We start from the raw sequence: 26508 nt of genomic DNA, 5'->3' as shown, positions 1-26508 counted from the left end.
TGCAAGACAGTGGTGAACGGCGCAGTGTGTATACGTGGGATCAACACGCTAATAGTCACGATTCAGCAGTTTAAGTGTGAACATGGCGGTGATCATTACCTATCCTTTAAGTGGGAGCCACCCCTTGTTATGGGAAACGGCTGAACGTTGCAAATAAAAAAATGAATCAGAAGGAAGGAACGAGAACTGAACTGATAATTGTACCTAATTCTAGAGACGCCCACAAGTAAACATAAAACTGAAAATCCGTATGTAACTACTTGGAAATTACAAGGCCAACATGTCACCTAGTAAGGAAAACTCCGCAGCTCCAAAGACGAGTTCTTAAGAACCTAATATACCACATTATCTCCAAAGAAGGATAATATATGGGGAGGACTTCAAAAGCCTTTGTATAGATTTTCTTTGTCTTCATATGCAGCTATTTTGTTTCCTTAATTACTCGACGCGTCTCTTCAAGCGGCTAATCTGTATTCACTTGAGAAAAATCTATAGTTTGAATTGACCAAGCTGTATTTTACAAAGTGAAAAGTCTTTTGTTTGAATTGACCAAGCTGTATTTTACAAAGTGAAAAGTCTTTTGTTTGAATTGACCAAGCTGTATTTTACAAAGTGAAAAGTCTTTTGTTTGAATTGACCAAGCTGTATTTTACAAAGTGAAAAATCTTTTGTTTGAATTTACCAAGCTGTATTTTACAAAGTGAAAAATCTTTTGTTTGAATTGACCAAGCTGTATTTTACAAAGTGAAGAATCTTTTGTTTGAATTGACCAAGCTGTATTTTACAATCATGCCTGTCTCGGCACTGTAACATAAAAAAATATAAGCTTACTTCTGGATGCAGGGATCTACTGGTCAAACTGATCAGGTCTTAGTAAGCACGAGTATCAATTCCAATACCGAGACGAAAGTGTATGCCTAAATTTTGTCTTCTTCCGAGAGTTGGCAAAGTGTCGATATCTAAAGAAATAAGACTGCATTCCTTTTTTTTATCTCTCTTATTAACTACATCTAGGCGTAGGCCCTAATAAACAGGGGTGATTTATGATCGTAACCTGTTTTGTATTCCGTGAGCTTCAAGATAAGGTGATGAACACTGGAAGTCAGCTACACACATACACACACACACACACACACATATATATATATATATATATATATATATATATATATATACACATATATACTGTATGTATATTATATACATATATAGTATATATATATACTGTATATATTATATATATATAATTTATATATATATATATAATTTATATATATATATATATATATATATATATATATATATATATATATATATGTATGTATATGTATGTATGTATAACATACAGCATTTCAAAACAATTGCTCCAAGCGAGGTTACAAGGGATTCGTTACTTTGTTGCCAAAACAAGCGGATCTAAGCAATTTGTTTAATCCTACTGAGGACTGGAGTCTACTTCCCACTTCACGTTGCAAATAAAACAAAGTTATTTAACTTTTAATCTCGTACTTTCTTTTTAAACGTCTTTGCAATTCCAGAAACAAAAAGAAAAAAAGGGAAGGTAATCATCCACTTCTTTACATTTCATTCAAGGAGTCGATGACATCAGTCAAGTAGAGGAGGCGGTGAAAGGTGGCAGCAATTCACCTTCGCCTCATGCGAGGGTGCCACCCAAGGGGCACCCCCGCCCACCTCCGGAGGGACACCCCCGAACCCAGCGACCCCTCCCCCCCCCAACTCACGCCCTCCCATGGGCACGGAAGCATGTTTACACGTTCGTAGTCACCAGGATTTTCGTTACACACAAATGAATATTGAATAACTCCGACTGCATCTTGTAGCTAGTTACAGGGAGGTGGCGTTCTCCACCAACACAGGTGTGTGTGTGTGTGTGTGATTTAGTTGTTCTTTCTCCTTGTTGTTTTTCCGCTGCGACGAAACACCTGCGCAAGGCGTCGTGCCCTACGACGGAGACATTCACGACGGCACTTTCTACTACGTTAAGCGTTTCTCGCTTCGGCGTGAGGAAAAACAAATACAAATCGAGAAATGAATTTTAAACAACATATCGGGTGGTGTCAGCTGCACCCTAAGAACGACTTTGAATCATGCAATTATCATCCGTTTTTTTTTTTTAATAATTTAATGCAGAAAAATTGCCATATTTCTCAGTTCTTGACTATGATTTTTATTTTTAAATAAATTCAGTTTCACATAAAAATAGACCCTCTTAAATGCCATGTGAAATAAATGAACTTATATTCAAAATGGTATCATGTTAGCATTCAACATACTGGTTCATAAAACTGTAGAAAAAATGCAAATGATGAAAAACTTTCCTCCCAAAACCGAGAAAAAGGTTTAAAAATAATTCAAAAGATGATAACAAATAACAAGCATTTCTAAATAACAAGCTGAGTTTTTTTTTTACCTAACTCAGGCACTGCCACACACTCCCACAAAAATTCACTTTTTCGATAAACTAAAAAAATAATGAAATTGCGTCCAAAATATTCACATTACAGAACACATACAGACAAAGGGTTTTTAACTGTTCATAAGTCAAGGGGGTTTCCCTCTCTTTGGTGCATCAATATGCACAGACAAGAAAACTTCAAGTGGTGACTTCTGGAAATGAGAAGCCACGGGGTTTTTGAAATCCTTCCTCTAAGATGAAATATTTACAATTGTTTTCAATCGAATTATTTATTACTGTTCAAATTTTTTCTCTGGGAAGTAAACATGCCATCACCGTAATCTGAACTTTGCTGTCAAAACCAAACAGTCCTTTTTATATGTCACTGAAGCTCAGATATGCTTTCAACTAAGAAAGTTTTGAATTGTTTAAAAGCTTATTTTTACGAGTCTCATTCTGAGCATTGCTCAAAAGCAATACTGTTTCGAATCTGTCAGTAACTCAACACTTTCCACTGAAGTGGTTTTTTAAAATATTAAAAACCCAGGTTTTTATATAAATTTAAGTGATTTCACATGACCAAAAACAAGATGTAAATCTCCGACTTAGCAATGCTCAAAAAAATTATTGTTTTGTAATCTATCATTAACTCAACTACACTTTCCAACGAAGCGTTTCTCAGCGTTTGAAATTCATAGTTTTTTTTCTATCACTGAAGTGGTTTTCAGAGTCAGAAACCACTGCCTTTTTTTTCTGTCAAATCAAATAATCTCAATTGTCCAAAACAAGACATTTTCTCTCTCTCTCGAAGACTTCAATATACTTTTGATTCGCACACAACACTGCACCTCTCGCCACCATAGTCACATCCCAACTCCCCTGCCCTCGCGAGCACACACCCACCTGTGTGACCTTCCACCCCCCCCTCCCCCCCTCACCATCCTTCCCCACTCCTCCCTTCACCGATCATTCCCCCTCCCCCTTCCCCTAACCACAGCTGGCTGGCTGGCCCGTCACCATCCTTTCCTAAATACTCACTCGGCCCCCCTCGAGCTCCCCGTTTTAGAGAAGGGGGGGCTGCAGCTCCCTCCCCCCAACAAATTCGCCAACTCGCCCCTTCTTCCCTCCTCCCCCCTTTCTCCAACAGACACACAAACGCGCGCTTGCGCACGCGCGTGTCCACACCCACAAACTTTAAATCTCGCATCATACATCGTTTCGCATTCCACCTGAGAAGGGCTGGATTAAACATATCTCGACGAGTGGTGACTTTTCAAAGCAGGTGCATGCACTTGCGTGCATTGCGCGTGAGTGCGCGTGAATGCTGCGCAGTCAATACAACAACAACAACAACACGTGTTAGCATTTATTCAGTTCCTTGTCCGTTCGAATGACGTCACGAATACAGCTAATATACATTCAATTAGATCATCAAAAATAACCACAGTCTTTATTGATATAAATACTGTAAGTCACGACAACCTGCATTTAATGCCGACTAAAATTGTCAAAATACCACCTGCACATAACTTCTTCGCAGTTTAGCATCTTATAATTTACTTCAAAATAACTCTCCAGATTTTATTAAGTGTTCTTAGTTCTTAATTTTTTCAGTTCTATTTCACACATATATGTGTATCATATATGTGTATATATATATATATATATATATATATATATATATATATATATATATATATATATATATATATATATATATATATATTATATATATATTACACACACATATATACATATATATGTGTGTATATATGTATATACTGTATATACACGTGTGTGTGTGTGTTATGTACACGGATATAATCAACACATGCCGTACATAATTAATGTAACCTAAGAAAAGTTTTGTTTATGAAAAAAATAAATTACTGAACGATTACGTACAGGAAGAACCCATACACATGATCACGATAAACAGAAAATAGTAGTGGGCAAATAAACTTAAATAAACTTTAAAAGAAATTATATCTAAGTGATATTTTACACTAACGTCCTTGAGAGATATATTCGAATAATATATTAACCAAGAGAAAAAAAAAAACATAAAAATTAACTTTATAAAGGCTTTTAAAATAAATATACTTGGAATTAATTCAAAAACTACCCAGCAGACTCTATTCTAAGCCTTTTCTTTGGGATGCCACAGAAGGAAGCAAAACAAATATTATAAATAAATAAAACAAATAAATACATTAAATACATAAATAAATAAATGAACAAAGTGAGGAGAGGAGAAGGCGGAAGAGGAAATACAAGATAAATCTGCAAGAAACACAATTGTTTCCCTTCTTCTTAACCAACAGTGCCATTAGCTAAAAGGATTCTATACTTGGTGCCACTTAAGTGGGACAAAATGACCCTAATAATGAGAGAGAGAGAGAGAGAGAGAGAGAGAGAGAGAGAGAGAGAGAGAGAGAGAGAGAGAGAGAGAGAGAGAGCAAATGAATTACAATTGCAGCCAATACTAATGATTAAAGGAAAAAAAATTCCTGTGGTACTGGAAAGGGTTACCATGTTGATTTTGTAATTAAGATGATTAAAGGGTTATCTTATTCAGCTATTTGGCAGGCGGCTGGGACAGGAATTGGGACCGCGTACAACCCGGCCCCCCCCTCACACACACACACACACATGCGCGAACTTCAAGTCTCTTAAGATTCAAATACAAAGTATTTGTCTTATAAAAAACCAATAGCTGTGAGAATTTACCAATGATCTAAAAAAATTTACCTTAAACTTTAACAATTTGTTTATATTTTTTCTTGTTTATTTATCAATTTGTGTTTTTTTTTACTTTTTTAATAGCTGACCTCTTCTTTAAGTATTTCCTGTCATCTTCAAATGAAAACCCTAAATCGTGTTCTTGTTTATTTATCAATCTTTTTTTTTTACTTTTTTAATAACTGACCTCTTCTTAAGTATTTCCTATTATCTTCAAATGAAAACCATAAATCGTATTCTGTGGAAACTTGAATTTCAAGTTTATGTACCCTGTGGGCTTGTTCCATATGAACAGGGTTTATCTTCTGAATAATAATAATAATAATAATAATAATGATAATACAATAATAATAATAATACCGTTATCAAAAACGGACTTAAAAAACGCCGATTTGGAAACTGGTCGAGAAGAATTATTTTTCCTTTTTTAAACATAATGGAAGTGAAAGTAAACCTGACAAAGAGCCGAGAGGGAAATAAAAACTAAAAGAGAAAGGACGAGGAAACAAAGAAGAAGAAGAAGAAGAAGAGAAGAAGAAGAAGAAGAAGAAGAAGAAGAAGAAGAAGAAGCATCGCCGGAGTAAATAATAAATGAAACAAAGTGAAAGGGGAAAAGAATTGAGGGGCCGGGACAGGAGTCGCCTGACCTTGAAATATTTTGGGGATTGGCTTCAATGCCTCTTCATTGCTTTAGATTTCTTTCTTTGTGGGGGGAAGTGGAGCCGGACTTTCTTTGTGGGGGGAAAGTGGAGTTAGATTTTCTTTGTGGGGGAAGTGGAGTCGGACTTTCTTTGTGGGGGAAAGTGGAGTTAGATTTTCTTTGTGGGGGAAAGTGGGGTTAGATTTTCTTTGTGGGGGAAAGTAGTTAGATTTGCTTTGTGGGGGAAGTGGAATTGGGCTTTCTTCATGGGGGCAGTGGAGTTGGGCTTTCTTCGTGGGGGAAGTGGAGTTGGGTTTTCCTTGTGGGGGAAGTGGAGTCGGACTATCTTTGTGGGGGAAAGACTGTGGAGTCGGACTTTGTGGGGGAAAATGGACTTAGATTTTCTTTGTGGGGAAAGTAGAATTGGGCTTTCTTTATGGGGGCAGTAGAGTTGGGCTTCCTTTGTGGGGGAAGTGGAGTTGGGCTTTCTTTGTGGGAAAAGTGAATTTGGACTTTCTTTGTGGAGGGGGAGTGGAATTGGTCTCTCTTTATGGGGGGGGGGTGGAGCTGGCCTTTCTTTGTGGGAGAAAGTGAAGTTGGACTTTCTTTGTGGGGGAAGTGAAATTGGACTTTCTTTGTGGGGATTAGGTGGATTCGGATTTTCTGTACCCTTTCTTTCGTTTGTTTATCAAAATTTGAGTAATCAATTTTTCCTGTAGCCCAGTCTTCAATAAATTATTTATTTTCCTTAGTTACAGAAGCATAAACTACTGCATATATAAGTATATTAAACAGATCTTAAAATAAAACACTAGCTCATTTACAGCGAATGTTACAAAGAAGGAATTCAACTCTGCTCAAGTGATCCTGTTAAAAACAGCTGATCTGTTCTGGGCACGACTTTCTCATGTACTTATAATAATTTTCAAACACATGGCCCACAATAAGGTTGGAAAGGACGAAAGTGACGTGAAAACCGAATCAAAAGTCCTCTTTTCTTTTTAATATTAGCTTTCTCTCTCTCTCTCTCTCTCTCTCTCTCTCTCTCTCTCTCTCTCTCTCTCTCTCTCTCTCTCTCTCTCAGGTGTACTCGTACAGACCCAGATTACACAGAAGTTACTTGGAAACCGAATCCAAACACCTCTTCTGTCTTTTTGTTTTTACTGTTAGCTCTCTCTCTCTCTCTCTCTCTCTCTCTCTCTCTCTCTCTCTCTCTCTCTCTCTCTCTCTCTCCTCACACACACACTCACACAGATGTTCTCATACTGAAAGCCCAGAGGCGATATATTTCAGCTTGCAACACTCCAGCCAGAAGGCAAGGATATTTTCTCAATCCAGCAGCCAGTGACCGTCTAGACCAGACTAATGACCATCTGTGATGCAAGTGTATGACCTTACGCGTTCATATGCATGCACACACACACACACACACACACACACATCTGTGCATGGAACTGCATACAAACCTCTTCCAACGAGAGCACCAGCGGCAAAAACAAAGGCAACACGCACTTGTGACCTACTGTTCAACTTGCACAGACTCCCACCTTTCCCCCAAGGGCCATCAATCGTTCAAAAGTGCACTTGTTCTGCCCACTTACGTGGAAACTGGTACAGTACGCTCTTACTGTACAAAGGGAGCTGCTGAGAAACTCTGCGGTACTGAAACATACGATTTAGTTTCGCGTTGAGGGCGTGTTTGTGTGTGTGGTATGTTGGAAAAACAATCCTAGTACATAATCGTCAGCATAATCTTACTACTACTACTACTACTACTACTACTACTACTACTACTACTACTACTACTACTAAAACAGTAGCAAGGGCCACAATTAGATAAACGACAGGATAATAATTATACCATAATTTCACATATATTAAAGATTACCGCTGCATAAATTATATCACAGTCTTCTCGTAATTTCATACACCTAAATATGAACATAACCAGTAACATACATACATCCATACATACGTATATACACATGAATCTACTTGAAATCACACGCATTAGCAAAGCTGAAATGCTACCTAGAAATGGCCCAGAATAATTCTTGCTTAATAGAACACTACTGGATTTCTCTTGAAATGTTACGAATCATGTCCGAAATAAATAAGGTTTTCCAAATACGGTTGCAACAGTCTACTCAATGACGATATTATACCTTGTCAGGTAACTGTGTAAATGACAAGAGGATTGAGTGAAAGTTAAAAGAGTCCTATTTCTTTTTAATATATTTTTTAACGCATTTCATCTTTGAATTCCTGTGATGTTTCATTATTTTCAAAATGACTGAAAATCGCCGAATATTACGACCCAACTACCACTGCAAATAGCTCACTACTCATCAGTCACAATTTGCAGCTGGGGTCATCTATACGACAAAATGAAAAAAAGAAAAAAACATGTTTTTGAAAACACCTAGAGATACTGACACAAAATTTAGACGAAAAGACCAGGTACCTGTGGCTTCGGGGGAGGGGGTGGGGAGTGTCCGTTTCCATGTATGTAAGTCTATTCTACTGTCATGGTCTTCCAGTTTTCACGGATTCACTGGTCACAGTTCCGAGTGACTGTGTCACTGTTATGTTATCTACTTATATTAGAAGCTTTCGTGATCGAACAAAAGTTATACTGGAAAACTAATGGATATTTGAGAGAGAGAGAGAGAGAGAGAGAGAGAGAGAGAGAGAGAGAGAGAGAGAGAGAGAGAGAGAGAGAGAGAAGATTGACTTTTATGGTAATATTCATAACGATAGGTTAGAAGAATTTTATGAAACATGAAAAAACACGAAAGATTGCAATAATAACACATAGGCAATGAAGTTTCTTATGAATATTAAAAAAACCATGATCAAATTGTCTCGTAAACAAAACGTACCGCGGCTGTAATCACACCCCATCAGAGGACTATTACCCCCCTTACCCCCTTCTCCATCCCCCCCCTCCTAATCCCAGGTTCCCTCCCACTAACTGCACCTATCCATTACGCCATATGCTCCTCTAAACGGACTCGATCTACTCAGTTTGCGGACCGCAAACGGCGCATGCGCATCGGTGGGGATGTAAACGAACGGTGGAGAGATTTTTTTGTACTGTTTCAGATTTACTGTAGATTCTTTTTATTTTTTTAAGCGAAAAACAATCTAGATAGTTAAGCTACCTACATCAAGGTTGGTGACAAACACACACACATATACACATGTTTATATATAGATCAGCGCCTGCCCTATGAGCCTACAGAGGCCCAAGAGGACTTTAACTACATATATATATATATATATATATATATATATATATATATATATATATATATATATATATATATATATACATATAATATATATATATATATGTGTAAAATATATATATATATATATATATGTGTGTGTGTGTATATATGTGTGTATATATTAAACAAAGAATACTATTAAGTGTACATACTAGAACAAATGTGTACCTACGAGAAGATAAGATTACACTTATATGGTTTGTACAAACCCTTGTTGCAAAAAGCCTAAAATACCCTATAAAAATACTATTATACGAGAGAGAGAGAGAGAGAGAGAGAGAGAGAGAGAGAGAGAGAGAGAGAGAGAGAGAGAGAAAGTAAAGTCAGACGAAGAATGTACGTATTGAATAACCGAATGGCTCTAGCAGCTGCATCCCTTTGAGGGATTGTGGGAGAAGTTAGGACTGTTTAGCCGCCCCCGCCCGCCTCCCCCCCCTCCCGCAAGGGATTCGAGAAGGGGGGGGATGGGAGGGGAAGGGAATTGGAGGACAATGGAGGAGAGACGACAGAAAGGGGACAGAAGGAGAGATGGAGAAAGTAAGAAGGAAAATGAGGAAAATTATGGAAAATAAAATATGGAGGAGAGAGAGAGAGAGAGAGAGAGAGAGAGAGAGAGAGAGAGAGAGAGAGAGAGAAGGAGGAGGAGAGGAGAGAAGGGAAGAGAAAAGGAAGAGAAAGGGAAGAAAAGGGAAATGTAAAAGTTACAGAAAATAAAAAAAGGAGGAGGAGAGAGAGAGAGAGAGAGAGAGAGAGAGAGAGAGAGAGAGAGAGAGAGAGAGAGAGAGAGAGAGAGAGAGAGAAGGCTAAGGAGGAGAGACGGGGAAAGTGAAAAGGGAAATGTGGAAAGTAAAGGTTACGGAAAAATAAAAAATAGAAGAGAAGAAGAGAGAGAGAGAGAGAGAGAGAGAGAGAGAGAGAGAGCTAGCAACAGACACACCGACACATACTTTAGTTTAATGTATACACGAATGCCTGTGTATGTACACAAGAATTCAAATGTATATGTGTATGTATATAAGTATGTATGTATGTTTGTGTGTATGCATGTGTAATGCAATCCCTAACTGCCAAACATCACAATGAATCAGAGCAAGCCATCAATTGACATAAACAAACTCAGCTGCGTTGAGTAAGATAGCATTATAGGAGGAATCTCTCTCTCTCTCTCTCTCTCTCTCTCTCTCTCTCTTCTCTCTCTCTCTCTCTCTCTCTCAAATGCTCTGGTAAAGAGGCAGATGTACATACATGGATAAAGCGAGAGAGAGAGAGAGAGAGAGAGAGAGAGAGAGAGAGAGAGAGAGAGAGAGAGAGATGTGCATACATGGATAAAGAGAGAGAAGAGCAGAGATACATGGATAAAGCTAGAGAGATCTTAAAGAGAGAGAGAGAGAGATCAAATGCCCTACTAATTGGGGCAGATGTACATACATGGATAAAAGAGAGAGCGAGGAGCAGATGTACATACATGGATAAAGCTAGAGAGAGAGAGAGAGAGAGAGAGAGAATCTTAAACGCCCTACTAAGAGACAGAGAGAGAGAGAGAGAGAGAGAGAGAGAGAGAGAGAATCTTAAACGACTAAGAGACCCTCCCATCAAATAGGCATTACACGAATTAAGGCCATTATGGCACCCTGAACGAAGTATGTACGCGTCTTCATTTGTCTCGAGTATGAGAGCAAATTTATCTTGATGAAGTGTGAGCGCCTAATTGTTTGCCGCGGCGTATGTACGCAAATTTATTTGCTTCAAGGATGAGATTTAAATTACCCTAAAGTGTAAACGCATATGAGAAAATAGTCGCTCATTTAAAATATAGAATATTTACGCAAAATGCGACCGCATACTTGTTTATCTAAGGCATGAATATTTATGTAATTCTACAAGATCATAAACAAATATGATGAAGCATTTTTCAATTGTCTAAATAATCTCTACAAGGAATTTAAACTGTATTTAGGGGGAGTTTTAATGGAATAATGCTTCTTCTTATTGTATATGAACTACTTTCTTTGGTCAACTAAGTTGGGTCAAGGGCAGTTAATATTTTTAAACACGCACACATATAAATGTATACTGTATAATATATATTATATATATATATATATATATATATATATATATATATATATATATATATATATATACTTGTACACATAAATACATATACATATATACATAAATATATATAAATACATATACATATATATAGATATATATATATTTATATATAATATACATAAATAAATATAAATATATATATAAATATATAAAATATATATACATAATATTCTCAAGAGCAAGAATGAGATGGATCCTTAAATTACAAATACAAAGGTTTCTTCAAGATTAAACATGAAATCAATGACTACAAGATCCCATTAACAAGAACAGACATTTCAGGCTTTTCCAGTTTCGAACCGCCAGAAGAAAGTTGTTTATAAACAACCAAGACAGCAGTTGTTGTTTATTTCTTTGTTTTGTTTTCGCTTACCTAATCGCTTTTCATAATAGATATTAAAATAGGCGAGTTTTTAGTTTTCCGTAAAAGAAAATTATTGTGCCGGCTTTGTCTGTCCGTCCGCACTTTTTCTGTCCGCCCTCAGATCTTAAAAATTACTGAGGCTAGAGGGCTGCAAATTGATATGTTGATCATCCACCCTCCAGTCATCAATCATACCAAATTGCAGCCCTCTAGCCTCAGTAGTTTTTATTTTATTTAAGGTTAAATCTAGCCATAATCGTGTGTCTGGCAACGATATAGGCCAGGCCACTACCGGGCCGTGGTTAAAGTTTCAAGGGCCGCGGCTCATACAGAATTATACCGAGACCACCGAAAGACAGATCTATTTTCGGTGGCCTTGAGTATACGATGTACAGAAAACTCGATTGAGCCGAAGAAACTTCGGCGCATTTTTTACTTGTTTTCTTCTATTTACAGCTTTAAATTGATCAAATTGGTCTCGTTAGAGTAACAGAAACTGCTGATACCGCCGTAGCTTTCGTTAGTTGTCAATCTTGCCACCGCACGCGATGGCGCTACTGTCGCCAAGGAGGAAATTCCGCTATGCTTTTTAAGGACAAATTTCTCAAGACAGATTTCTTTTTTGTTTTATCAGGAATATAGCATAACTTTTTCTCAAACAAATCACTTTGTAAAAATGGATATATACCCAATGTCTTATAAGAACGGTGTTAAAATATAAATCAATATAAAAATAAATAAAAAATATATAAACAATAATTATATAATATATATTTATAAAATATACATACATATATTATATAATATATGTAATATATATATATATATATATATATATATATATATATATATATATATATATATATATATATATATATATATATATATATATATATATATATATATATAGTGTGTGTGTAGATATTACAAAAACAGATACTTCACATATACTCGTTATATTCACTTCATACACGGAGGCATTATGAAAAATCGTATATAAGCATACTACAGTCTAGAAATACATATGCCCCCGCCACACGTACCATCCATAATGAATAAACACATACGCGAGTATGCATACACGTTAAGTTTTTGTAAACGAAAGTAGACGTTAAAGAAAAAAAACAAAAAACAAATGCAAACTAGACCGACTTGAACCGCAAATATGCAGGGCACTGTGTTTATCGTCTAATTCTAGATCACCGTTGGCGAGAGAGAGAGAGAGAGAGAGAGAGAGAGAGAGAGAGAGAGAGAGAGAGAGAGAGAGAGAGACCCAATTTATTCTACATCTACATCGGTGGATGTCTATGAGGAGAAAAAATTAAGATGATGAATGAGATAATGATGATTATTTTTCTGTCAACGTGAGAAGAGAGAGAGAGAGAGAGAGAGAGAGAGAGAGAGAGAGAGAGAGAGAGAGAGAGAGAGAGAGAGAGAGAGAGAATATTTTAAATACTGATATTCAACATGAAATTACTACAGTGCAAGGTGTTGAGAGAGAGAGAGAGAGAGAGAGAGAGAGAGAGAGAGAGAGACCCAATTTATTCTACATCTACACGGTGGATGTCTATGGGGAGAAAAAATTAAGATGATGAATGAGATAATGATGATTATTTTTCTGTCAACGTGAGAAGAGAGAGAGAGAGAGAGAGAGAGAGAGAGAGAGAGAGAGAGAGAGAGAGAGAGAGAGAGTAATTTAAATACTGATATTCAACATGAAATTACTACAGTGCAAGGTGTGGAGAGAGAGAGAGAGAGAAATATTTTAAATACTGATATTCAACATGAAATTAAACAGTGCAAGGTGTTGAGAGAGAGAGAGAGAGAGAGAGAGAGAGAGAGAGAGAGAGAGAGAGACTGTAAACACAGAGGGAGGAGAAGCTGATTGGAAACCTCCCCAACACCCATTGACAATATAATTAACAGCAGCTGCTTCGAATTAAGCACGATAAAGCTCTGATTTCCACTAATTAACACTCGAGATGCGCGCTCGTGCGCGTGCGTAAGTGCGCTGACACACTTCATCAGCATTGGAGAGAACAGTCAGTCAGTAACCTTCAGAGAAATGCTGTTCTGCTGTAGCGATCAGCAACAGCTGCTGTACTGACGAATACAGCACTGCAACAAAACATTGCTGTACCTATGATCTTTTCACTGCTGAATCAGGTCAGGTTGATTGGCCGTTTCCTGCGCGATTCGCGAATCAGGCTCCCAGTGGACTGACCAATCACTGAGTTATTGGTTTAACATTATAGAAAACGTGATCTTTCAATGCTTTTTTTTTAAACATTTTATTTCAATCGGATGAGTTTCCTCAACGGTACCTTACAAGGATTCAATTTAGCTGAAACGTACAATGAACACACGCGAGCAAGAGATAGTAGGCTTTGTTCTTTAAGAATATTCAGTCAAATATCACGTTTGTTGACAAATCTGAAATATATAAAAAACGGAAACTGAAACAGAAGTTTTTAACACTCTTTCAGGACTTAAAAATGTAATGAAAGAGATGAGACATATTAAATCGTTTAAATGAACCAAAAACGCCTGGTTTCCACTCCCATCTCCACGCATGTGCGTCCTGAATATTGGAAACTCTGCAGACAAGTCAGAGGCGTTTAACCTTTGCTAAATATAATAAAATATAATTTGCTAAACAATAAACCAGGCACCGTTACCAAGACGACCCAGTTATCAACCGTGCAGATAAACACCCACATAATTGGCTTTAGCTTTCCCTGAGCAAGTCACGGCGCGCTCGTGAAAATGCATTTTTGAAAGCACTGCCCAATCAGCTTCTTTCTAAGGGTACTCTGATAAATGAAATGGGACAGACACGCGGGACACTTATTCCCATGCGCTTCTGTGTGGGAGGAATAAGTGGGCCAGAAAGAAGCGGCCCTGGTAGTCTTGGCCGTAGGTCATTAAGGCCGTAACATCCAAACCAAAGCAAGACTTTTGTTTATGGTATTTACCGTCATTATTTTTATGTTTTACGTACATCACCAAGCGGCTGGTACTGAACACGGCGCCCATTTTGCACGTAAACGTGCTTAAGGTCGAAACGACCCCAATTCGACAGAAGCAAATCTAAGCAAGGTCGGTTTTATTCTTTTACCAAATTTGAGTAAAATTCCTCCTTCGATCGGGAAGAAGATGCGATAACAACGTACTTATGACTGACATCCTAACGCACAGAGGGACAAATAAGAGAGATAAACTACAGTCCCTCGACTTACGTCGCTAGGGGACTAAAAAATTAGTGAAACAGAATAGCATCATACGAGATCCTCTAGACCCACAGAAAAAGGGACCACATAAACACACAATCATAATGCAGAAATGTAAAAGAGTAAAGAGAAGAGAGAGAGAGAGAGAGAGAGAGAGAGAGAGAGAGAGAGAGAGAGAGACTGTCAAAGCGCCAACAACTTGAAACACATATCTGGCATGCGTTTAAATACTCTAACTGCAATCCCAAATAGCTTGGCTCTTGCTTCAGACACACAACTACACAGAAACACACACACACACACACACACACATACACAACACACCGTCATTTCAGGACAGAAACAACATTATCCTTCCCTCATCTCAAACCCTTGAGGAGTTGGTTGTGTAACCATTACATAAAGAGAGAGAGAGAGAGAGAGAGAGAGAGAGAGAGAGAGAGAGAGAGAGAGAGAGAGAGAGAGAGAGAGTTTAGAAGGGGATGGCCTGCATGTGACGCAAGAGAAGAAGCGAAGATAAATGAAGACTATAGAAAGGAATTATAGTATTATATATATATATATATATATATATGTTATATATATATATATATATATATATATATATATATATATATATATCATGTTTATATATATTTATATATGTTTACAATATATATATATATATATATATATATATATATATATATATATATATATATATATATACATATTCTCTGGGACAACTCACCCTCATTTCCTACAACCGTTCCTACGTTGAACCAGTTATTATCCTCTATTGACACTTAAAATTGATAAAGAGGCAATGTGGAGGATACTGAAGATGTATGGTACAGAAAATAAGTTCTTAAAAACGATTTAAAGTTTTTACGAAGGCAACAAAGCACTGCGAAAAGGTACAAGCAAGGCAACGCAGACAAGAAGTGCTCAGGCAAACTGATGATTTGCCTTCGTGCACATTCATGCATAGAGGCCTATCTGTACAAAGTCTGACTGAAGTTTCTTCAACCAGAGGAGAGGCACAATGATGAACTGACAGACTATCATCTCCCTTCAGGGACCTACAAAGCATGATGGTCTCCTTGGGACCAAGTCTGACTGAAATTGCTTCAACAGTGACGAAGGATTTGCGAGGAGAAAGTAATTGTGACAAGCAACTGTGCAGAATGAGTTGCAAAGACAAAGTAATTCTGGCAAACATCATGACAGACAGACACACAGACAGACGCCAAACAGACAATCTCCTTTTTTTCCCATCATGGTCGACCTCTGTACCAAGACTGATCAAGATTCCCTTTGATTGTATACAAGCTACAAAGACAAGGAACCTGTAAAATATAAGCTGACACAGATGACCTGTCTTCATAAAAACCTAAAATGTTGGCTACCCCTATTAACATGTTTCCCTTACCAACTAGAATGAGTTGCGAAGGCAAGGTAAAAGTGGCAACCACTGTACTGGACACAGAGACAGGAGTAAGAGAGATAAACAATCTCACTCTACAGACTTATGCATGACTGTTGTCTACCTTTGTACCAAACTAGGCTGGGATCGTTTTAACCCTGATGGCGATGTTATGAGAAGTGTGAGTGTGACAGACAAACACACAAAGGGACAGCTAGACAATAAATAGACAGACAGACAGACAAATAAATGAAAAACTATTGTTAAGGTCATAAAAACTGCAATAATCACAAAAAATGAAAACGATTGGAGACCCTTAGACAATGCAAGTTCTAATGATTTTGGTGATTGTGTGTGTGTGGGGGGGGAGGGTAGAGGAGGCACAAACGTGATAAGGTCTGAGCAAGAGATGAAAGGAGAGGCATCATCATCAAGCCGAGATGTATCAAGGAACCTCAAGTGATGACGGTTCAGGCGGAAACAGGTGTAACAATAAAGGACTTGTTCTGGCAACCGAAGGCACTTCACATTCCTTGATAGTCACAGTCTCTCTCTCTCTCTCTCTCTCTCTCTCTCTCTCTCTCTCTCTCTCTCTATGTATAGATATTATGTAAGACTTTAAACAAAATTTTTTATGTAATAATTTCTAATACTGAAAGTTATAGTACATATATATATACATATATATATATATATATATATATATATATATATATATATATATATATATATATATATATATATATATATATATATATATATATATATATATATATATATATATATAATATAATATATATATTATATATATATATAAATTTATATATCTTATAAATATATATATATATGCGTGTGTGTGTGTGTGTGTTTATTTCAGTTCAGGCAGGAAATATTTTGTTAGCAATATTAATAACAGTTAAACCTCATTAACAACTTAGGAACCTTTGCGCATTTTATATATTATTTACTCCAAAACACAAAACAACGACAATTACAAAAACTTAATATCATTCACATATCACGCTCATTTCAAATAACGTACGTATTACACAGATTCACAAACCTTCAACAACACCGCAGACGGCATTACGATCTCCTGAATAGGATGCGGAAGAATCCTACGAGATCCTAACGAAGGACGCACAGGCGTCTTAAACCGAACAAACGACGGTTTTTCTAAAATACCTGAGGTTTTTCGTCCTTGCTGAATTTAACGGTGTTTTTCAAGTCTATACAAGAAAATAAGTTCCTTCTCAGGTACTCTATTCATGTGAGCAGTTAGTTTTATTATTTTTCTGTAAAACAAAACTATTGTGCCGGCTTAGTCTGTCCGTCCGCACTTTTTTCTGTCCGCCCTCAGATCTTAGAAACTACTGAGGCTAGAGGGCTGCAATTTGGTATGTTTGATGATGGAGGGTGGATGATCAACATACCAATTTGATCAGTAGTTTCTAAGATCTGAGGACGGACAGAAAAATGCGGACAGAAAAAAGACCTTATCACGTTATTTTTTCTGTCTGTCCTCAGATCTTAGAAACTACTGAGGCTAGAGGGCTGCAAATTGCTATGTTGATCATCCACCCGCCATCATCAAACAAACCAAATTGCAGCCTTCTAGCCTCAGCAGTTTTGATTTTATTTCAGGTTAAAGTTAGCCATAATCGTGCTTCTGGCAACGTTATAGGCCAGGCCACCACCGGGGTGAGTGGTTAAAGTTTCATGGGCTGCGGCTCATGCAGTATTATACCAAGACCACCGAAAGACAGATCCATTTTCGGTGGCCTTGATTATACGCTGTACCGGCTGTACAGAAAACTCGATTGCGCCGAAGAAACTTCGACGCATTTCTTTATTCGCTTAATTCTTGGGAATGGTAACAGTTATCCGTACGGCATTTCTGTTATATTTGCATTGCTGTCCTTTGCTCAATTCTGACTGAATAAAGAGAGAGAGAGAGAGAGAGAGAGAGAGAGAGAGAGAGAGAGAGAGAGAGAGAGAGAGAGAGAGAGGCAGTTTTTGAGTTTGGGAAATTGCAAAAGGGAGAGAACGAGAAAAAAGCGCCTTTTCTCTCTCTCTCTCTCTCTCTCTCTCTCTCTCTCTCTCTCTCTCTCTCTCTCTCTCTCTTTGTTTATCATATAATCATCTTTAATAATTCTAACCAGTTATTTTTTTATCATACAATCATCTTCAACAATTCTACCCAGTTATTTTTATGTATTTTCTTCCTAAACATCAATTACCATTCCCTAACAGCTTCTGACTGGTACACAAATAATAATGAAATAAAAATTATCGTCAAAACAAGCAATAAAACAATCATGTATAAAAAAGAAAAAAATCATCGTCAAAATAAACGATAAAATAATCATGTAAACATCTGATTTTTTCTCCAAACAGAACTCATGACTTTCCCTTCACTTGCCCAGAAGATTTGCCAATATCTGCCTCTGTAAATAAAGAGAGAGAGAGAGAGAGAGAGAGAGAGAGAGAGAGAGAGAGAGAGAGAGAGAGACCTACCATACTCGGCGAGCATTAAACGGCACATGCGAATTTGGCACCGTTCGCTACAACATGGAGTATCACGTGTTTCCATCGAGACCTTTAAATACACACCGTGTATGTGTGTTTGTTTGTGTGTGATTTTGTGTTTGTTTGTGCGTGTGTGTGTTTTTATGTGATGGTATGTATGAGTGTAAGTGAGCTTTGTTCAGTATTATTCAGAAAATGAAATATATTCGTGTGGAATAAGTCCGCAGGGGCCACTGAGCTGAAATTCAAACCGGAACTACTTTTAGGAAAACACAAAATAATAATCTGTATATATATATATATATATATATATATATATATATATATATATATATATATATATATATATATATATATATATATATATATATATATATATATATATATATATATCACATATATATATATACTGCATATATATATGCACACAATTCATGATAAGTAGTTATACAAACGTATATGAATAACAACACAGTTAAAAGATAACTAAGAATACAATACAGATATTGTATTCTGCAATAACTTTACTATAAACAACAACAAATCTGATATCCAAGCTTTGAGGAAAACTGTGAATCTAGTACTAGTCTTCCTGAGACCCCTAAAATATCTTTCTAGAAATGACTTTACATCAAACCACATCAAACGAAGATGTGCAATTGGAACTTCAGAAGTTCAAGCGAAGATGCAATGCATTACTGTCCTAACACACAATTCTCCTGGTATTTTTGATAATTTACTTACATTTCTTTCTATTTATTCATTGATTTGTTAATTTGCCTTTTCATTTTTAGTAAGTGATCTTCTCTTTCTGTATTTCCCACTACCTTCTGTTACTTTTTTCTAATGAACACCGTAATATTCTTTGGAAGTTTGGATTTCTAGTCAGTGGCCCCTGTGGTGGGCTTGTTCCTTGTAAACAGGGTTCATTCTTAATAATAATAATAATAATAATAATAATAATAATAATAATAATAATAATAATAATAATAATAATAATAATAATAATAATAATAATAAGGCACGTTCCATATGAATGGGGTTCATCTCCTGAATAATAATAATAATATAATAATAATAATAATAATAATAATAATTTTAATAATAATAATGCCAGTTCCGTATGAGTACGGTTCATCTCCTTAATAATATAATAATAATAATAATAATAATAATAATAATAATAATAATAATAATAATAATAATAATAATAATAATAATAATAATGCCAGTTCCGTATGAACAGGGTTCATCTCCTGAATAATAATAATAATAATAATAATAATAATAATAATAATAATAATAATAATAATAATAATAATAATAATAATATAAATGAGGAAAACTTAAGATCTACACTTCCTATAAGAACCCTGAAATTATCTTCCCCTGAAGCAAAACGACTCTTAAAATTTCCCTCTGACTTTCAGGCGAGGTCGATCTCAGGCGCATGACGACGACAGCAACAGTTAAACAGAAGTTAAACAGAGCGAGGGAAGAGAATTTTGCTTCTGGTTTTCCAAGATGGTGAGGGACAGCGCTTGTTTGATGGAGGCAAGTCTTGGGGGAAGCCAGAGAAATATGGCGTCTTTTTTTCGTTTTAGCTTTTGGGTAGGAGAGTGTGGGTGTATTTTAAAAACAGAAATCTTTCGGTTTTTTTTTTTAATTTTGGGTAGAAGTGTGTGGATGTGTTTTAATGTGAGGAGAGGAATGACTCCACTGGTATCTATCTGTCTAGACACATTTACATACGTACATACACACACACATTTATATAATATAGAATATACACACACACATTTATATAATATAGAATATTCACACACACATTTATATAATATAGAATAAGATATTTATTGCCGTTCCCCACGTGATTGTATTGATTAATTCTTAGGTTTTTGAGAGAGAGAGAGAGAGAGAGAGAGAGAGAGAGAGAGAGAGAGAGAGAGAGAGAGATTTTAATATTATTTATGCATACACATATATAGGTATATTATATATATTGGCATAAATAATATCGAACCCTTCTCTCTCTCTCTCTCTCTCTCTCTCTCTCTCTCCACCTGTGCAGAAAGCTATCTAGCTATCCGTGACGTCACTGTCTAGGCGACTGAATCCTCTTCACAAGAGTCTTCGTTTCCTTCAAGTACCTTATCGGGCAATAGCTTAAAGGGAGGGCGGAAGATTTGGGACCCGTTAGGGGGTGTTGGAGGAGGAGGAGGGGGAGGGGGAGAGGGGAGGGGAGGGTTAAGAAGGCTTCTCAACTTCCTTGAGAGAGAGAGAGAGAGAGAGAGAGAGACTCGTGTCTTCGTAGCAACAGTTTACACCAATCGATTAAACAATGTTGAGGTAAATTCTTCTACCCTATGATGAATGAAGCCTCCTGAAGTCTCGAAAGGCTAGGGCAGATTCCCCAAGCCTTATAGGGGTCTCAAAAGGCTCGGTCAGAGTGTTCTTTGCAACCCCCTTCGTTTCTTTTACTGTACCTCCTTTCATATTCTCTTTCTTCCATCTTACTTTCCACCCTCTCCTGACAATTGATTTAGTGCAACTGCTTTGAGGTTTTCCTCCTGTTACACCTTTCAAACATTTATACTGTCAATTTCCGTCTCAGCGCTGAATGACCTCACAGACCCCAGTGATTGGCCTTTGGCCTAAATTCTATATTCGATTCAATCTCAGCGTCTTTCAGCCTTTATCAAGTTCTGTTTGTTCTGAGTTACGAAGGGCATCATCTGCTTACAAGACCTTCCCTCTCAGACAAAGTTACTTATATACTATTATTCACTTCATAAAAGTCCTCACTAACTAAGGGCACCTAATTACATAACAATTATCATTCTTTTACCATTATCATCCGCTTCCTCCTCTTCCTCTCCCCCTAATGACGTAATTGTTAGGACAAAAGATATCGTTCAATGGCGTCTCTTACCGAGGAAGAAAGAAATGAGGCGAATTTTATTCAAATCTGATGTAAGCTGTAACAGAGACACGCACGTCATTATTCTCTATTAAATTACAACTATTAGCTGATACTTTTGTATCCATGGCTGAAGCCATGATGATTTTGACTATTTATAGTGCATGATAACATCATCATCATTACCATTATTATCATAATCACCATCATCATCATCATCATACCGTCATCATTATCATCATCATTCTCGTTACCATCGCCGTGTGACGTAGAGGAATAAATGTTATAAAAATAACCGTTCAAAATAACTGTGTAAATGAAGTGTATGATGTATTAACACATTCATTACCATTATTATCAGAATCACCATCATCATCATCATACCATCATCATTATCATCATCATCATTCTCGTTACCATCGCCGTGTGACGTAAAGGAATAAATGTTATAAAAATAACCGTTCAAAATAACTGTGTAAATGAAATGTATGATGTATTAATACACTCAGAAGGTCAAAAAACACCACATGCAAAAACAACTGAAATGGGACAGGATGGTATTCCATCAAGCAAGGCACGACCTCTCAAGGACATATCAACAGGATTGTTCCTTCATCCTAACCTGGAATCCTACAGGACCCTCCCCCGTAAACTCTCACCCTTAATGCAAAAGCGCTTCGTACAAGCTCCCCGTAAACTCTCACCCTTAATGCAAAAGCTCTCCATTTCTAAAAAAAAAAAAAAAAAAACTTAATCGTACAAGCTCCATTTCTAAAAAAAAAAAACTCGCACACTAAAGGAACAAAAAGTAAAAAAAAAAAAAATTAAAAGGTGTTCAGTGACTTTGGATCCAGCTTTCCTGTTAAACCTGACTGGCGTGTTTTGATCTGAATATACTAGTGCTTGTTTGTTTGTTTGTTTTCAAAAGCTAACCACGTGTTTTTTTTTTTACGTTACGTCATATGTTCAGTCATACAAAATAAAGATTGGGATTCTGAAATATGAATAATGGTTAGCTAAGAGCAATGAAGATACCGTTATAACGTAAGACAACCTTGCTGTGACCACAGAGAGAGAGAGAGAGAGAGAGAGAGAGAGAGAGAGAGAGAGAGAGAGAGAGAGAGAGAGAGAGAGAGAGAGAGAATATTCAATTTTTCTACAATGCTGGTATTATGTAACTTGATTTCTCAACCTATGCTTTCTGACAATCAAAACCACTTGTAAACTCTCTCTCTCTCTCTCTCTCTTGCCTTAATGCAATACTGTTTTATCGCTATATTTTATGAAAAATTATTAAGTTTACATTACGTTTTTCCTCTAAAATATTTTATATTGGTCCTCATATCACCAACATTATCTTTATTTAATTTTCTTACGTCTTATCACTCCTTTTATTCCCTTTTCTTTACACACTCTTTATTACTATATTCCTTTTCTGCTCTATACACCTTTCTTCAGTTCCTCAATTTTTATACAGTATATATATATATATATATATATATATATATATATGTATAACTGAATACGAAAATACGGAATATGAATATATATATATATATATATATAAAGGACGAAAGAGTCGAAAGGCCTCGCAGCACTCCATATACTTGTGGATTTTATCTATTTATATATATATATATATATATATATATATATATATATATATATATATATACATACATTTATATATGATCTTACATATTTCAACTGATCTTCCGACCTACAACACCTGGACCCCAGTCAACTCCATAACCAATCCCCCTCCCCCTTCCCCTCCCTTCGGATAATGACGTCATACATGAGTGCCACATACGCATCGCGAAATTTACTTCCTATGAGTGCCACCTCGCCCGCCCCCCATCAGTGCCACATTCATTCCCCTCAGATAAGCCTCTCTTTGTGATGGTGACAAGACTCCCTGGGAGATTTCACCCTTCCACATTCATTAAAACTCTTTCGACACGGTTCGGATTCCGCGGTTATCAGCGGGACCAGCAGATGCACGATTTGCAAAAGGGGCGTTAAATTCGAGGTTTATATCATTTGCACATTGCAAAACATTGCACATAGCAACATCACGTTCTTTTGATTCAGCTGGGCGCGAGGAACATGTGTAGATTAGCCTCTTTAACAAACGACAATAATGGTAACAATTACTAACGACAGTAATAATAAGAATTAGTAGAACACCGAAATAAAACATAAACACATACACAAAAATAACCTCAGTGTTGAGAATCACTACAAAATCTCTTCCTGTAAACTATAATTCATTCGATAAAATCTAGGAAAGAAATCTTCATATCTAAATTCAGAAGCAAATATCGCAAACTGGCAACTGAAGAGCAGAGTATGGGAAGAAATATATATATATATATATATATATATATATATATATATTCATATAAAAGATATATATCTATATATATATATATATATATATATATATATATATATATATATATATATATATATATATATATATATATATATATATATATATATATATATATAACAATGCCCTCTTAACTTCTCGAATTCTTGCGCTTTTTGGATATGCTCGTAACTACGAAGCCGAATGTATCCAAACGAAAGAAATTGAAGAGCCAGTGAACGCCGGTCGCGGGAAGCGAACCCGAATTCCATATTCACAGGGAGGTCACGTTGCCGACCTAGCCACTGGCTCTTCAATTTCTTTCGTTTGGATACATTCGGCTTCGTAGTTACAAGCATATCCAAAAAAGCGCGAAGAATTCGAGAAGTTAAGAGGGCATTGTGGCTATTAGAATTACATATGTGTCTGGTAAAAAAGTAGATTCTACAGTAGATTCTATATATATATATATATATATATATATATATATATATATATATATATATATATATATATATATATATATATATATATATATATATATATAATGTGTGTACCATTCAAAGCTATCTATAGCTAATTAAAGGTCCTTTTACTGATGATATTTAGATACAATGTATTTATTAATTTACCTATCTATCTCTTCAATACATTCAAACTAACATCCCATCTTTCTCTCCATGTCCGAAACATCTGATGCATATTACCAAATGGACAAAGAGAGAGAGAGAGAGAGAGAGAGAGAGAGAGAGAGAGAGAGAGAATTCTCTAAAGAAAATGCGAAAGAAGAGGCATTACAAAAACAAAGACTAAACAATGCCAAAACAAAAAAAGACTAGAGAGAGAGAGAGAGAGAGAGAGAGAGAGAGAATTATCTAAAGAAAATGCGAAAGAAGAGGCATTACAAAAACACATTACAAAGACAAAGACTAAAACAATGCCAAAACAAAAAGACTAGAGAGAGAGAGAGAGAGAGAGAGAGAGAGAGAGAGAGAGAGAGAGAGAGAGAGAGAGGGGCGTGATTCTTCCAATCTCGGACGGGATTAAGCAACATGCCCTGTAGGTAACACCATGTGTTATGTGCCATTAAGCTTAGAAACGGCCGTAAGGGGAGAAAGACTGAATCACTTCCTCGAAGGGATCGTATTATACACATAGACATACATACACATATGTATGAATGAATGAATGTATGTATGTATGTATGCATGTATGTATATGTATATATATATATATATATATATATATATATATATATATATATATATATATATATATATATATATAATATAATATATAATTAATCAACACAATCACGTGTGGAACAGAAATAAACTTCTGGCTCACATCGGGATCGAACCCAGGTCTTTCTCAATGGTAACGTCCATGACCTTTCAATTGAAATGGCCTGGGTTCGATCCCGATGTGAGTCAGAAATTTATATGTAACATTATATATATACATATATATATATATATATGTATATATACACACATATGCATATACATATATACAAATACGCATACATACACAGATGCACACACAACAGAATGAGCGAACACCTAACCGTTAATCAGATTGCAAGCACAATCCTCTCTTACGTTGACTCACGCTGATAAATCACATTATGGGCGTCAACGCGCCTGCGCGCTGACTCATTAATTATATACCATTCGCACATCCAGCCCAGGACGAACGCAAGACAACAGGATGCATTTCGAATCGTTTGTGCGTTTGTGCGTTTGTTTCTCTGCTTGTTGGAAGGCGGTGTCTCCCACAAGCAGGTTCTAAGAAAACATCTGTTGGCGCCTCGCTGCTAAAAAATTGAGGCATTGAAAGCGGCCAATATTTTTTTTTTTGGGGGGCGGTTTCAGATACTCAGAAACTTTATTCTACACCCAGGTTGAGTTTTTCCTGTCTGAGGGAGATATGCAATTAGATCATAATTTTTTCATTCCCCTCTTATTTGTTCATTTATCACGGTTTTCTATCATTTGTCTCTCTTTGCAGGTTGACTCTGTTCATACGGGTTTTCAAATGAAGGTTTAAAGAGATAAAGAAAGGAATAAAGAGAGAAAGTAAATAAGAAAGGTCAGCGCAAGGGAAGTATATTCACCGCGTTGGTAATGATACATCTTTTGACACTTTGACATTTTAAAATATTTTTTTTTAAACAAAGATAATCTCTTGATGAGTTTCCTATTTTTTCATTTCTTTTATTTAAAAAAAAAAAAAAAAAAAAAAAGGTCACCTTGTGCTGGTAATGCTACATCTTCTGATACCTTGACAACAGTTAATTTTTTTTCCTTTTCCTAAAACGAAAAATAACCTCTTGATAAATTTCCCATTTTATTCATCTAATTTTTTATTGAACAACAAACACCCACTTTTAGGTATTCAATAAATTTCATTGACAAATCTTAAAAAAATCTGTTAACTCTCCATTAACACAATATTGCATATACAACGAAAACTCG

At 36.2% G+C, this 26508-nt stretch overlaps 1 protein-coding gene across 50 annotated transcripts in view; it reads right to left on the bottom strand.

Moving 5' to 3' along the window:
- LOC136853649 (CBP80/20-dependent translation initiation factor-like) overlaps window positions 1-26508 on the bottom strand; it is a 151100-nt gene that overhangs the window by 99828 nt on the left and 24764 nt on the right. For 4 of the 50 annotated variants that reach the window (XM_067129497.1, XM_067129516.1, XM_067129528.1 and 1 more), the window contains exon 1: window positions 3240-3307. The exons of 30 other annotated variants lie outside the window; for them this stretch is intronic. The gene's annotated coding sequence lies outside the window, so the exon portion shown is untranslated. Of the gene's footprint in view, window positions 1-3239; window positions 3327-26508 lie in introns of those variants that run through there. 16 more of the 50 variants (XM_067129498.1, XM_067129507.1, XM_067129529.1 and 13 more) reach the window with 9 other exon arrangements.

Source organism: Macrobrachium rosenbergii, chromosome 27 (genome assembly GCF_040412425.1).
Source record: "Macrobrachium rosenbergii isolate ZJJX-2024 chromosome 27, ASM4041242v1, whole genome shotgun sequence".
Taxonomy (NCBI): Eukaryota; Metazoa; Arthropoda; class Malacostraca; order Decapoda; family Palaemonidae; genus Macrobrachium; species Macrobrachium rosenbergii.
This window is presented reverse-complemented; position numbering and strand designations above follow the sequence as displayed.